This window comes from Podarcis melisellensis (assembly GCF_964234715.1).
Source record: "Podarcis melisellensis genome assembly, chromosome: 2".
NCBI lineage: Eukaryota > Metazoa > Chordata > Lepidosauria > Squamata > Lacertidae > Podarcis > Podarcis melisellensis.
Genome location: NC_138529.1, coordinates 104,666,970 through 104,682,366, shown reverse-complemented (window position 1 = coordinate 104,682,366; position 15,397 = coordinate 104,666,970). Strand labels below are relative to the sequence as shown.

The window sequence follows — 15,397 nt, the reverse complement described above, 5'->3', positions numbered from 1 at the left end:
TTCTCAAACGGCTTAGTTGTCAAACAAATCGGCTCCCGAACGACGCAAAACTGGAAGTGAGTGTTCAGGTTTGCGAACATTTTTCGGAAGCCGAATGTCTAACTGCTTCCGATTGAGTGCAGGAAGCTCCTGCAACCAATCAGAAGCTGCGCCTTGGTTTTTGAATAATTTTGGGAGTCGAACAGACTCCCGGATCAGATTAAGTTCAAGAACCAAGGTACCACTGTACTTGCTTTGGAAGATGAAATGGCCCATTACCCAGGTGATCACCTCAACACAGGAATCTAGCCTGGCTCATATTTTAACACTGGTTGGATCCTGGGGTTAGAAGGATCCAGCATACAGCTTCCCTCCCCCCACCCAAACTCATAACAATGCTATTCTGAAGAGTCATCCTGCTGCTGCCTGGGATAAAGATTTTCAGAGGGCGTTAACAAGTACACTCGTGCTAGGCTGTAGTCCTGCCCTAGACACTGCTGTGGGGTTGGGCAACGTTCAGCCCTACAGCTATGAGCCCTTAAACCCCAGGGACTTTCATTAGGCAGCTCAGCCATTTTCTCCCGCGATGAGCAGAGGGCGGCCTAACACCCTGCTTCCCTTCCACCACCGCAAACAGCAGCAGAAGCTTGGGGTTTCCCCCCCTTACAGCAGAGACAAAGGGAGACAGGGTTGCTCAGACCATTATCAGCTCTCGCAGCTAACTGATTTTTCTTGTGGGTCAACAGACCTTCACAGTGGGTGTGCTAAGCTCCTCCTGTGTCTTTTCCAGGAAACGGGGTTGAGTCATCGAGGTGCAGAGAGGACAGGATGGAGAGAATGAAAGGGCCGTTTGGCTGGGTCAGAATGAACAACTGAGATTCAGAATGGAGGCAGGAAAAGCTTGTACTGTTGGTACCCCGAGATGTGCTAGGATTGAAAGCCCCTTCGCCCATGTCCTGTCTCAGACACAAGTCACCTGACCTCCCCTAGCTTTTGTCAAACTCTGCTGCTACAGTTCATGGTTGACCAAGGCTTGGCTCTCTGTGTATATGCATTTGTTGTTGTTTAGTCGTTTAGTCGTGTCCGACTCTTCGTGACCCCATGGACCACAGCATGCCAGGCACTTCTGTATTCCACTGCCTCCTGCAGTTTGGTCAAACTCATGCCGGTAGCTTCGAGAACACTATCCAACCATCTCGTCCTCTGCTGTCCCCTTCTCCTTGTGCCCTCCATCTTTCCCAACATCAGGGTCTTTTCCAGGGAGTCTTCTCTTCTTATGAGGTGGCCAAAGTATTGGAGCCTCAGCTTCACGATCTGTCCTTCCAGTGAGCACTCAGGGCTGATTTCCTTCAGAATGGAGAGGTTTGATCTTCTTGCAGTCCATGGGACTCTCAAGAGTCTCCTCCAGCACCATAATTCAAAAGCATCAATTCTTCAGCGATCAGCCTTCTTTATGGTCCAGCTCTCACTTCCAGTGTATATGTATGGCTGTGTGCTAAAAGGTTAAACATCTGCACCTGATCTCTGCTAACTTTTGCCTATTTCCTCTCAATAATAATGATGATGATAATAAATTTATTATTTATACCCCGCAAATCTGGCTGAGTTTCCCCAGCCACTCTGGGCAGCTCCCAATTGTGCACTGTATTGTTCATTCCTCAGGCTCATATGCCATCCTTCTTCAAGCCCTTGATCCCTTCAGCTGCCATTATGCTGTTCAGCTCTCTTACCCTTCATGACGGGTTGCATGGATGAGTTTATTCCCCCCCCGCCCTTTTATTTTCAAAACCATTTTGTAGGCTAGGCTAGGCTAGGCTAGGCGGAGGGGCCTGGCACCAGCTCTAGCACAGTGAGGCCAGTCCATACACATTTGCAGGGGGAGCGTGTGCTGCCAAACCTCCCCCCCACCTCGCACTCCCCCCCCCCATTTATTTTTCACTTCACATGGCATAACCTTTCCTGTGGTGCAGGGGGAGTTGTGCTTGTCTGCACCTGCCATACCCCTGGCAGGACTCTGTCTGGCTGCATGCAAGTACAGTGGTACCTTGGTTCTCAAATGCCTTGGTACTCAAACAACTTGGAACCCAAACACTGCAAACCCAGAAGTAAGTGTTCCAGTTTGCAAACTCTTTTCGGAAGCCAAACGTGCTCCGTTTTGAGTGCCACGCTTCCGTTTTGAGTGTTACGCTGAGGTCTGTCTGTTTTTGCTATTTATTTTGCGTTTTTGTTTTTGCGGCTTTTTCGTTTTGTTCTTGTGACTGTGTGGAACTCAGTTCAGCTACTGATGGATTGATTGTGTGACTGCAGTACATTGTTTATTGCTTTTATTTTATGGATCAGTGGTATCATTAGATAGTAAAATTCATGTTAAATTGCTGTTTTAGGGGTTGTTCTTAAAAACCTGGAAAGGATTAATCCGTGCCTTGGTTTTGGAAAGCTTTGGTTTTGGAACGGACTTCCAGAACAGATTAAGTTTGAGAACCAAGTGCTTTATAACAACTACAGTTTTCATTTCTGCAACTCTGCAAAATAAATCTATTGCAGTTTAATTGCTTTTTAACTATTATAGTTTACATGTTTTTAGCTTTATCCATTTTACCTGTACAGTATTGCTTTATATGTGTAAGCCTGGGGAAGAGGTGGGATAATAATAGTTAATAGTAAGAATTAGGTGTTCTGAGAGGCAATTCCAAGGGGAAAAGGGCAGCCTCTTTGCCTCATGGTGGAGCCAGTCCTACATAGAAGTCTCTATAATGCTCCACAGCAGCAGAAAAAGCTTCGGCTATGTTCTCTCCTGAAAGGCCATCCTCCCTCTTCTCCTATGATCCAAAGTAAGCAGGATTTTATTCATTCATTCATTCATTCATTCTGCCGCCGCAATAGACAAGAAGGCAAGGTGACTGGACAGACCAAGGGGAGGAATGGGGCAAGAGCCACAGCAGAAGGTACAACAGTTAAGGAACCCCTGTGGCACTTTAAAAGGCTTTAACGCATTTATTGCGGGTGGCGCTGTGGGTTAAACCACAAAGCCTAGGACTTGCTGATCAGAAGGTTGACGGTTCGAATCCCCGCAACGGGGTGAGCTCTCGTTGCTAGGTCCCTGCTCCTGCCAACCTAGCAGTTCGAAAGCACGCCAGTGCGAGTAGATAAATAGGTACCTCTCTGGCAGGAAGGAAAATGGTGTTTCCGTGCGCTGCTCTTGTTCGCCAGAAGCGGCTTAGTCATGCTGGCCACATGACCCGGAAGCTGTACGCCGGCTCCCTCGGCCAAGAAAGCAAGATGAGCGCCGCAACCCCAGGGTCGTTCACGACTGGACCTAATGGTCAGGGGTCCCTTTACCTTTAAGCTTCCATGAATTCAAGTCGACTTTGTCAAATGCATGAAGTGAAATCTTAGTTGGCAGGCATATAAAGGAGAAAACTGCAAGGTGGGAGTTGAATGGCAATGAGATGCAGAACGTTACAGTTGGTGATCACTGAGGGGGGAGCAGGAGCTCAGTGGCAGAACATTTGCCTTCCGCACAGAAGGTCAATCCCCGGTGTCCCCAGGTAGGACTGAGAAATACTCTCTGCCACAATCTCGATGGAGCTGCTGCCAGTTAGTGTGGGCGATACCAATCTAGATGGAGCAATGTGCCTCACTCAGCTTCCTGTGTTCCTAATCTGGGCTTAAATGTACTTATTTATTAGATTTCTGTCCATCTACCCTTCCTCCCCAAGGAGCGCAGAGCTGCAAAGAATAATCCCATTTAAAACACACACACACACACACACACACACACACACACAAACAAACAATGTTAAAAGCATTTAAAACAGCCAAGTATTCTTACAGGTAATCAGTTCATGGTTGCCAGGATCAGTGGCTTGCATCCAGCGTGGCGCCAAGTTAAACACGCTTAGTGGGATACTTGAAATTTTCCGCACCAGCTGCAGACCGTTGCTTCACAAGACAGGGCATTAAGCAGGTTGCTGGTAACTCTCAAAGAATTGTGGAATTGGAAGGGACACCAAAGGTCATCTATTCCTACCCCCTGCAATGCAGGAACCACACCTAAATAAATCCCCGACAGTTGGCCATCAAACTTCTGTTTAAAAACTTAAGTTTTTTTTAACACATTGATTGTGCAAGGAGTTTTTGCTAGCGCAGCTGTTGCATCAGATTCCTCTCAGTTGCCCAGCATTAAATCTCAACCACCCATTAACTCAAGAGCCCTTGTGCTAGCAGACAGAGAACGCAGCATGCAACCCAGTATATTTTGTGTTTTAAAATTCCTACCAAATGATTTGAGGAAATCATAGGCCTCACACCAAGTCAGGCCACTGGTCTAGCTAGCTTATTATTGTCTACACCAGCGGTTTTCAACCTGTGGCTCCCCAGGCATAGCTGTCAACCGTCCCTTATTTGGCGGGAAACTCCCTTATCCCAGCGCAGTGCCCCGCTGCTGTCCCTTATTGATGATGTCCCTTAAATTTCCTGGGTTTCATGCTCGCCTGGCTCGGGAGGGAAGCAGTGGCTCGGGGTCCTCCGCCGCGAGAGAGAGCGCGTGCACGAGCTGCTGCGTCTCCATCTCTCCCTTTTCCCCCTCAGGGGTGCGTCGTGAGGAGATGAGTGGCGGCAGGCGGGCAGGCAGCCCCTCTCTTGTGAGACTTCCGCCGCGCTGCCAGGGGAAGCCGGAGGCGGCAGAGGCAGCAGCGGCTGTGGTGGCAGCCTGAGAGAGGGGGAAGAGGAGGGGATGAGGAGGGACGCAGAAGGCGGCGCTTCAGCGGCCGCGGCGGCGCCACAACTGCCTAATGCCGGGCTTAAGGGCGGCATGGGCAAGAGTCTCTCTCCCTCTCTCTCGGGCAGGGAAGGGCCAATGGAACTCCTCGCGCCAGGACGACGGCAGCCCCGACGTGCTGCTTAGCATGCCCTCCAAACAGTGCAGCATCTTATTGTAGTGATTTCTCCCTCTGCATCCCTTTCATAACTCTATTTTTATAAATCATTTGTCCATCCATAGTTCAAATTTTTACTACAAGTTTTCTGTCAATCCTACCAATGTATGTAACTCTTGACAATAGCTTTTCAACTAAATTATAAACTTTCCCCATTCTTTATTAAAGAGGTCCTCTTCCTGGTTTCTAATTCTGCCTGTAAGCTTTGCCATCTCGACATCGTTCATCAGTTTTGTCTGCCACTCTTCTTTGGTCGGAGTTGTAGACCCTTAGGATCATCTAGTCCAACCCCCTGCAGTCAGTTGCAGCAAAAGCAGCATGGCTCCATCAGTGGCGGATTTCTGTATAAGCTAAGCAAAATCCCTTATTTTGGCTGCTGATTCCTTATTTTCGAGGCTGCTGGTCCCTTATTTTCAAATCTGTAAGTTGATAACTATGGTCCCCAGATGTTGTTGGACTACAACTCCCATCATCCCTGAGCTCTGGCCTTGCTAGCTAGGGGTGATGGGAGTTGTAGTTCAACATCTGGGGACCCACAGGTTGAGAAAGGCTGGTCTACACACTGACCAGCAGGATACTTCCTCCCGCCCCCAGCCCTACTGGGAGGACGCCAAGGATTGAACCTGCGACCTTCTGCATGCAAAGCAGGTGCTCTGCCTCTGAGCTACAGCTCTTCTATATACTCTGTACCAGGGAGGGTGTTCCATAAACGGGGAAGCTACCGAGAAGACCGTGTCACTGGTCAGCGCTTCAAGCTTGGTCATAGACGAAGGGGTAGCTCAGTCGGTAGAGTGTGAGACTCTTAAACTCAGGGTTGTGTGTTTGAGATCCACGCTGGGGATTCCTGCAGGGGGAGAACTAGATGATCCTTGAGATCTCTCCTGACTCTATGATGCTATGAAATAAATGAGGGAGAGGGATCCTGCTGGAGTGCTCACAGGCAAAAAATTAAAAATCATATTAACACTCAGGGAACAGTATTGGTATAAAAACTTGGTTGTGGACCAATTTTTGGAGCTATGCCTTGAACTGAATGTTCAGGGTCCTTGTCTCACCTGACCCAGTAGCCTGGGGTAGCTCTGGCTGGCTGAGGTGGTTGTAGTATCGCCTATTGTGGAGCTGGGAGCCATTCAGGAGAAACAGTTACTGATAGCACTGGCATCCCGGCATCAGTAAAGTAATGTGCAGCGTAATAAATCTTTATTACGTGTAGTGCAATAACAATATTTTTAATCTTAGTTTAATTTTAAATTGTTGCCACTGAACTGCTTGGCACAGGACTCTGTGAGGACAGATTGATGCCACCCTGAGCGTTCATATACATTGGTACCTCGGGTTAAGTACTTAATTCGTTCTGGAGGTCTGTTCTTAACCTGAAACTGTTCTTAACCTGAAGCACCACTTTAGCTAATGGGGCCTCCTGCTGCTGCCGCACCGCCGGAAAACAATTTCTGTTCTCATCCTGAAGCAAAGTTCTTAGCCTGAAGCACTATTTCTGGGTTAGCAGAGTCTGTAACCTGAAGTGTGTGTAACCTGAAGCGTATGTAACCTGAGGTACCACTGTATATCAAACTGACTTTTGCTTCTGTGCTCACGTTTAATTTCTTTTCTTTTCAGGGTTGATACTGGTTTTTTTCTATCTCCTGCAGCTTGAACCACAATCCGACAGGCAGACATTCACAAAGCGATGCTTTCCACCAGCCTTGCATTGACATGCCAGGAAAAGCTGCTCCTGGTGAGTTTGCAGCCTGCCATTTACCTTCATCTCTTTCTTTTTTAAAATCCCTTGACCAGCTTGCTGTTCCCTTTTAATTATTCTATTTTTTGTGGTCACCCACAAACCTTTCAAACTATCTCTCCAAAGGTTGTTTTCGGGAAACCCCTCGGTCATAACCACGGAGAAACTCGGATGACAAAGGACCTATTTAGAAACCCAAGGCCGCTGTTACAAAGCAGGCAGGCCCACAAAAGTTTTTTAAGGGTTTGGCTTTACTAGCGCTCTGTATGCCAATTTCCTGAACGCTTCCTAGAAAGAAATTTTGACATCCCCCTCAAGGGCTCTAATTATTAATTTAATGGTGGCTTTCTTTCGACGCTTGCGACACTTTGGTCTCGGAGGAAGCTGGAAACAATCCCCTGTAAAACTCGGCCGGAATTGTGGGGGTTTATTTATAATCTCTTTTTGGGGGGTTACTGAGCTGTTTCTTTTAGGCTAGCAAAGGTCATAATTGCCTTGTGACTGAGACCGGCGTTGGCCAAGCCCAAAGAATGCCCTGCTTGTTAGCGCTCGGCTCTGCAATCGGGTCGCACTCTGGCCTCATTCTGGCCTTCCAGCAGAAACCAAAGGCCCGAAAAGAATCCCCCATCGAGCTGTGGGAGAGGGCTGTGGACTCGCCTCTTATTCAGCACAGCAGCGGCTTTGCGGGGGAAAAAAGAAACTATAGAAACAATGAAAGCCCTCTCTAGTTCCCAGGTGCCTGTAATGAGGGAACTGACTAATTTCCATGTTTAATTTGGGAGAGGGCAATCTGGGGGAGGTTTTTGTGGCTGCTGGAAGGCTGCCTGGAAGATATTCAGCCGTCCTTCTCTTTACCCCCTGATAGAAACCAATCTTCCCGGGGCTCGCCAAGAGTTCCCGCTACCAGACCACATTCATCTTGCGAACCAGCAGGGGGAAGAACTCTCCAGCACAAAAAAACAAGTTCTGAAATGACGGTACTAATTCCCCTTCCCCCAGCCTCAATATGAGTGGTTCTGCAATTCTAATACAGTGGTACCTCGGGTTACATACGCTTCAGGTTACATACGCTTCAGGTTACAGACTCCGCTAACCCAGAAATATTACCTTGGGTTAAGAACTTTGCTTCAGGTTGAGAACAGAAATCATGCTCCAGCAGGGCGGCAGCAGCAGGGGGCCCCATTAGCTAAAGTGGTGCTTCAGGTTAAGAACAGTTTCAGGTTAAGAACGGACCTCCAGAACGAATTAAGTACTTAACCTGAGGTACCACTGTATCTATCTTGAGAGCAAGCAGATGCTCAACAGGCAAAGCTTTTTCCAAGATTGGGAGCGGGGGGGGGGGGGAATCATTTAGCATAGGTGCTAGGTTGTGGGGCAGTGTGGTTGTGGGGCAGAACCTCAGATTTGTTTTGATTTTTCCTGATTTTTTTTGTGGGGGTAGTTCCCCACCCCCTGGCTACACCAAAGTCATCTAGGGTTTTAAAATACAGTGGTAGCTTGGGTTACAGGTGCTTCAGGTTACAGATGCTTCAGGTTACAGACTCTGCTAACCCATAAAGAGTACCTTGGGTTAAGAACTTTGCTTCAAGATGAGAACAGAAATTGTGTGGTGGCGGGGCAGCAGCAGTGGGAAGCCACATTAGCTAAGGTGGTACCTCAGGTTAAGAACAATTTGAGGTTAAGAAGGCAGGCATCTCCAGAACGAATTAAGCTATTAACCCGAGGTACCACTGTATATAATCTGTAACCCAGCTGCTCTAGACATAGGAGTCCAGGGGCACATCTGCACCATCCTTTTAAAGCAGTTTTAAGGCCACTTTAAACAGTCAAAGCTTCCTCCAAATAATTATGGGAGCTGTGGTTTGTTACGGGTGCTGGGAGTTGTTAGGGGACACCGCACCCTCCAATTCACAATATCCAGAGTTGAGCCCTCTTTGTAGCTCAGTGAGGCTTCTTCTGACAACTCTTAGCAACCTTTACCAACTACATTTCCCAGGTGCCTTTGAGGGAAACCATGATTGTCGAAAGTGGTGTGTCACGGTCCTTTAAATGTATGGTGCGGATGTGATCAAAGTGTGCATGCATTTGTGTTGTGGCGGCAACAGTTGCAATCGGTACATCATATCTGGAAGTCTTGGCATCTGACCTAGAAGAGAGGGGTGCCCCTTTCGCTCTCTGGCAAAAGCGTCATCTCTTGCATTGCCATGTCATAGGGCTGCCATACGGGCCTTAGTAGGATTTCAAAGGCGGAATTGACGCCAATGCTTTGGCAAGTCAATCAAAAAAATTGTGGGGTTTTGGGAGTTTTTGTCTTTTTAAAAAATCAACAACTTCTGGTGGTTTTTTTAGGAGGTCTTTGGGTGCTTTTAGCAACCCTACCATGTCAGGAAAAGCTGCACCTGGTGAACCATGCTTGTGGGGGGACGACCCACCCAGGTTGTTATTTGCTCACAGACACACATGGACAGCTTTTAATTTACCGTATTTTTCGATCTATAAGACGCACCAGACCACAAGACGCACCTAGTTTTTGGAGGAGGAAAACAAGGGGGAAAAAAATTCTGAATCTCAGAAGCCAGAACAGCAAAAGGGATCGCTGAGCAGTGAAAGCAGCAATCCCTCTTGCTGTTCTGGCTTCTGGGATAGCTGCGCAGCCTGCATTCGCTCCATAAGACGCACAAACATTTCCCCTTACTTTTTAGGAGGGAAAAAGTGAGTCTTATAGAGCAAAAAATACGGTATATTTCTTATTACATGCCAGAGCAGTGTACAACCTTGAGAACACACTATACAGAGCACAGTAATAAAAACATAATAAAAAGCACAATAACACAATGACAGTGGGAGGTACACCATGGCTATTATAGCAAGTAGCCAGTAGTGATATATGGAAGTGAGAGCTGGACGGACAATCAAGAAGGCTAATCGCCGAAGAATTGATGCTTTTGAATTCTGGTGCTGGAGGAGACTCTTGAGAGTCCCATGGACTGCAAGAAGATCAAACCGATCCATTCTGGAGGAAATCAGCCCTGAGTGCTCACTGGAAGGACAGATCGTGAAGCTGAGGCTCCAATACTTTGGCCACGTCATGAGAAGAGAAGACTCCCTGGAAAAGACCCTGATGTTGGGAAAGATGGAGGGCACAAGGAGAAGGGGACGACAGAGGACGAGATGGTTGGACAGTGTTCTCGAAGTTACCAGCATGAGTTTGACCAAACTGTGGGAGGCAGTGGAAGAGAGGAATGCCTGGCGTGCTCTGGTCCATGGGGTCACGAAGAGTCGGACACAACTAAACGACTAAACAATTATTCCATTTGCATTCCACCTTTCCTTCATGAGCGCAAGGTGGCGTCCCACAGAGGCAGTTTTAGGGGGACTGGACGCTACGCCGAGGGGGCACCACAACGATGCTGCAGAACAGTGTGAGAGAGGTGGGGCTGCCGGATTTTAACGATGCACTGGGCACCGCGGACATGTGAGAACCCGGCGTAGGCCGCTGTCCCCCCACACCTCCATTTTGCCCTCACAACGGCCACGTGAGGTAGGCTCAGGCCTAGTGGGAGTGACAGGCACCAGACCACCCAGGGAGATTGAAGGGCCAAGTGCGGATCTGAAGCCGGTCTGAACATGATGCCGCACCGAACCCCTTTTGGTGGTTCTTCCACACGTGCAAGCAACACCCCGTCCTCCATTTTCGGCCTCTCTCTTCTCCACTCCTTTCCCCACTTGGGCTCCTTTTCTCAGCCTCTCGTGGCCGTCTCCTGAGTTAAGCTGTATTCTGAGCCCGGGCCTGGCAGGCCGTGAATGGCATGCAGTGTTTGGGAATGAATGCCCCGAGCTGTGACAGACAGGCACTCGCTCTCAGTGAAAGCCCTGTCTTTACGCTGCTCCAAAGACACAGAACATACAAACACAGTTCTCCACTCCAGACTGAGATCGGGACAGGAAGAAAAGACTACTTTTTTCCAACCTTTCCTTTTTAATGTTCTCTCTCTCCCTCCCTTTCCCTGCCCCTCCCTTCCCCGTCCTTTAAATGAAGCTTGCAAGAAAACTCTGTACCCAGCTGAATGGGCTGCAGGCGAGGATTGGCTCCGGAGGAGAGGTACAAAGGGGATTAGTGTTTAAAAGTCATGAATGGATCGTAGCAAGGCAAAAGTGTGTTTTTGGCTCCCGTCTCCTAGTTACCAGTTTGGGATTTGGGTGGGAGAAGGAAGGGGAAAGGGGGAAAAAATAAATAAAAACCCTGGTTGAGTTTTAGAGCGTCTGGGGAGCAGAGAAAATGTTTGCGTGACCGGCGGGCAGGCCCAAAGGCCTTTGCTGTGAGATCAGTATGTATAACTTGGAACCCTTTGGGCTTATGAGAAGATGGAAAGCAAGCGAAGAAAAAGGGCTTGCCTTTCTCCTGCCTTGTTTCGCTGGCATCCCGGGTCGGACACTTCTGAATTAGCAGCCACTCTGACACACACACTGCAAACATGAGATGCGGCTGTGTCTAGGCTACACACACAAAATACATTTGAAGCAAATCTCTGCCCCAATCCCACCTCCACAAGAATACTAGGAACCGTAGCTACAATTCCCAGCACCCAGACTACAGTTCCCAGGATTCTTGAGGGGTGGGAATGTGTAGTAAATTTATGGTGTGTATGGGGCAGCCATTCTGCAAATTCCTGTTCCGCCCTCATATTTTCAAGGAGGACAGTCTTAGGCCTGAAGTTTTCAAACCTTCAGGGAACCCTTTTCACACACATTTACTGCTAGTGGCCCCAGGAATCTTCTCAGCCACAAAAATGGTGCACTGAGGTTACAGGGACCTGCAGGTGTTACTACAACTCCCATCATCTCTGACCACGTTGGCTGATGGGAATTCTAGTCCAACAATGTCTAGAGAGCCAAAGGGGCCCCACCCCACAAGTTAGGTAATTTTAGACTCTTGATAATGTCTTGCTCCCCTCCCCATTTTATATAACAACATGCATTACTTCTCTTACTTCAAAATGTGGGGTAAGCCAACTTATTGTTCTGAGGTGTGGAAACCTGGACTTCTGTACCAAAGTCATGCCTTCACACCACCACTGAGCAGCTGCCAGCTGGCAGACATCACTCCACCCGAATCTCCCTCAAAATCTCCCTGGGAAGAGGGATTGGCTGTTAAACCACTCTGGGAATTATAGTTCCCTTGGCACCCTTAACAAACTACTGTTCCCGAGATTCTTGGGTTGGGGAGCCATGACTGTTCATAGCGCTTCAAGTGTATACAGTAATATGGATGTGGTCGGAGTCTGCAAACTGCAGCTTTAGGCAATTGTGTCCCAAAGGACTGAGAAGCATATCGTCAGGTTCCCGAGCACCCACCAAAGGACACCACTTATTTCCTGCCTGGATGGAATCGGCTGCTGTGATGGTGGTAGTGATTCGATTGCAAAGAGGGATGATGGTACTTCCTATGCCCTCATTGCACTGCCTATGAACACAGTGTTAAGCATCCAGTTTCTTTAAGATAGGAGCTTTGGCGCATAAAGGGGCTGAGAGAAGAATGGAACTCCACGAAATGGGATGTTTTTGCTCTCTAAAATGCCAGCAATGTGTGTGGGAACAAGTTCCTGGCTCGAGACATTTTATTTTATCCTCACAATGCCCTCAGCATGCCACCAGCATTCCTGTGTGTGAGCAGGGCATGGTCAGTCACACCAGACTGTGAGGAAGAAGCCAGACAGCATTACGTTCCCACATTACGTTTGGCTTGGTCCACAGAAGGAGAGGAAGTAGATTTGCCTAGCCTTACAAGAAAGGAGATGACAACTGAACATCAGGAATAACTTTCTGAGGGTAAGGACTGTTGAACAGTGGTAGAAACACCCTCTGGAGGTGGTGGACTTTCCTTCCTTGGGGGTTTTTAAGCAGAGGTTGGATGGCCATCTGTCATGGATGCTTTAGTTGAGATTTCTGCATTGCAGGGGGTTGGACTCGATTATGGTCCCTTCCAACTCTACAATTATTTGAAATGTCTATATTTGAGGAAAATATTGCAGTGAAATGCTGGTGGATTTTCGTGAGGACTTTAAAAAAAAGTTATAAATCGATGTGAAAATGTGGAGAACTAAATTTTGGAAGAATGAAAAAAGTGGGGGGAGGAGCACACATTTTTGCAAACCATGGTTTCTAAGGTGCCAAGGCTACATTGTGCACCAGCCCTTATTAAAATGATTTCTTTATTTACCCTTTTGTTTTTACCCGTATGAAGCATATGGCAGTGGGCATTGTACAAATGACTCTCTCACACACCTTGATGCAAGACTTCTGAGTTTTGTTACACCGCAGTTACCTGTAACGCCTGAACCAGGAAACTGTGGCTTAAGTTCTTAACTACAAACTCAGGTCGCAAACCAGGATCAAACTGATTGCTGCCCCAAGTGCATGATTATGTCACAGAGGAATATTTCTGGATTCTTAAAGACTATAATATGACAAAAGGTAAAGGGACCCCTGACCATTAGGTCCAGTCGTGGCCAACTCTGGGGTTGCGGCACTCATCTTGCTTTACTGGCCGAGGGAGCCGGTGTACAGCTTCCGGGTCATGTGGCCAGCATGACTAAGCCGCTTCTGGCGAACCAGAGCAGTGCACGGAAACGCCGTTTACCTTCCCGCCGGAGCGGTACCTATTTATCTACTTTCACTTTGACATGCTTTCGAACTGCTAGGTTGGCAGGAGCAGGGACCAAGCAATGGGAACTCACCCCGTCGTGGGGATTCGAACCGCCAACCTTCTGATTGGCAAGTCCTAGGCTCTGTGGTTTAACCCACATCCCTTTAATATGACAAAGGGGCCAGTTAAAACAAGGCAAATTCAATCTGGAAATAGGAGCCCATTGTTTATTAAAGAGGACGAACTAGGACAGTCTGCCAGGAGAGTGATGGATTTTCCAAAGCCTTGCGGCCTTGGAATCAAGGTTGGACATTTTAGCCAAACACAATGTAATGGGCTTGATAGAGTAAGGAGGAAATAGCAAATGTCTCACAGAAGGTCAGGCTCAAAGTTATTAATGTTGTTTCATTTCCAAAGCGGTATGAAGTAGGGTAAGAATCATATCTTTTATTGGATAGATAGCGGTCACAGCAGGCACGCAGCTGAGTCCTGTAGGGCTGGTTTCTAGGTAACTCCCATCTACTAAGCTATTAACAAAGAAGCAGCTAATCCTGAAAGCACGTCGTTTCAAATAAAAAGATCAGGGGGCCAGATCAGATGAGGCGCAACTGACGCAGTTAGCTCCAATGGCAGCTTTTCTCCTCAATGCAAATAGAAGGAGCAAGTGGGTGGGAAACAGTCTGGATTGGGATCACGGGGGCAGGGAAAGGTTTCAAGTCCCCTTACCTGTCATGCCAGTACGGGTTTGTTATTCCCTCTTGGCTCCAGGGAACGCTGGGAACTGTCAGGGTAGAGCCAGGATTTAGACAGCGGCACTTAAATCCGGACCTGGACACAATCTCCAATGAAGAGATTGTATGCGCCGTTCTGCAGTGATGTAGAGGAGCAGGCAGCACTTGATCACATGTCACAGAAGGGATGGCAATGTACATGTCCTGGGGTGCTATTGGCCTGTCCTCTGCATGCTGTTTTTATCTATCCATCTCCGTTGGTTAGAGCATGGTGCTGATGACACTAGGTTGCAGGTTTGATCCCCATATGGGACAGCTGCATATTCCTTCATTGGGCATTCTCATACCTTACAACATTCCTCTGATGAAAATAGGGATGTCCTATTCTAAAAACAACATTTATATCTTGCCCATCTGACTTGGTTGCTCCAGCAACTCTGGGTGGCTTCCAACATAGACAAAAACATAATAAAACATTAAAACACTTCCTTCTATAGGGCTGCCTTCAGATGTCTTCTAAGGGTTGTATAGTTACATATCTCCTTGGCTCAGAGGGTCACATAACTCCATACCCTCCAACATTTCTCCAATGAAAATAGGGGCATCCTAAGGAAATGAGGGACGCGGGTGGCACTGTGGTCTAAACCACAGAGCCTAGGGCTTGCTGATTGGAAGGTCAGCGGTTCAAATCCCCACGACGGAGTGAGCTCCCGTTGCTCGGTCCCTGCTCCTGCCACCTAGCAGTTCAAAAGCACATCAAAGTGCAAGTAGATAAATAGGTACCGCTCCAGCGGGAAGGTAAACAACGTTTCCTTGCGCTGCTCTGGTTCGCCAGAAGCGGCTTAGTCATGCTAGCTACATGCTGGCTCCTGCCACCTGGCAGTTGAAAAGCACGGCAAAGTGCAAGTAGATAAATAGGTACCGCTCCGGCGGGAAGGTAAACGGCGTTTCCTTGCGCTGCTCTGGTTCGCCAGAAGCAGCTTAGTCATGCTGGCTACATGACCCGGAAGCTGTACGCCGGCTCCCTCGGCCAATAAAGCGAGATGAGCGCCGCAACCCCAGAGTCATCCACGACTGGACTTAACGTTCAGGGGTCCCTTTACCTTTACCTTTATGGAAATGAGGGACATTCCAGGATCAAATCAGAAACGGGGAAGACTTTCTCTAAGTCCGGAACTGTCCCTGGAAAACAGGGGCACTTGGAGGGTCTGTAATCTTCCCCAATTGAAGTGCCTTTCAGATTTTTTTAGACTACAACTCCTCTCAGCCCCACTTAGCATGGGATGGGGATGATGGGAGTTATAGTCCACCAGTGCCTGGAGGCCATCAGATTGGGGGAGGCTGGGTTACGGCTCAGAGCAGATAA

The 15,397-nt window shown here is 48.1% G+C and overlaps 1 long non-coding RNA gene across 1 annotated transcript in view; it reads right to left on the bottom strand.

The window, feature by feature from the left end:
• LOC309365337 overlaps positions 1-14,812 on the bottom strand; it is a 51,034-nt gene extending 36,222 nt beyond the window's left edge. Inside the window, exon 1 of the long non-coding RNA XR_014166027.1 lies at positions 14,769-14,812. This is a non-coding gene — a long non-coding RNA (uncharacterized lncRNA). The remainder of the gene's footprint in view (positions 1-14,768) is intronic.
• Positions 14,813-15,397: the final 585 nt, after the last annotated feature.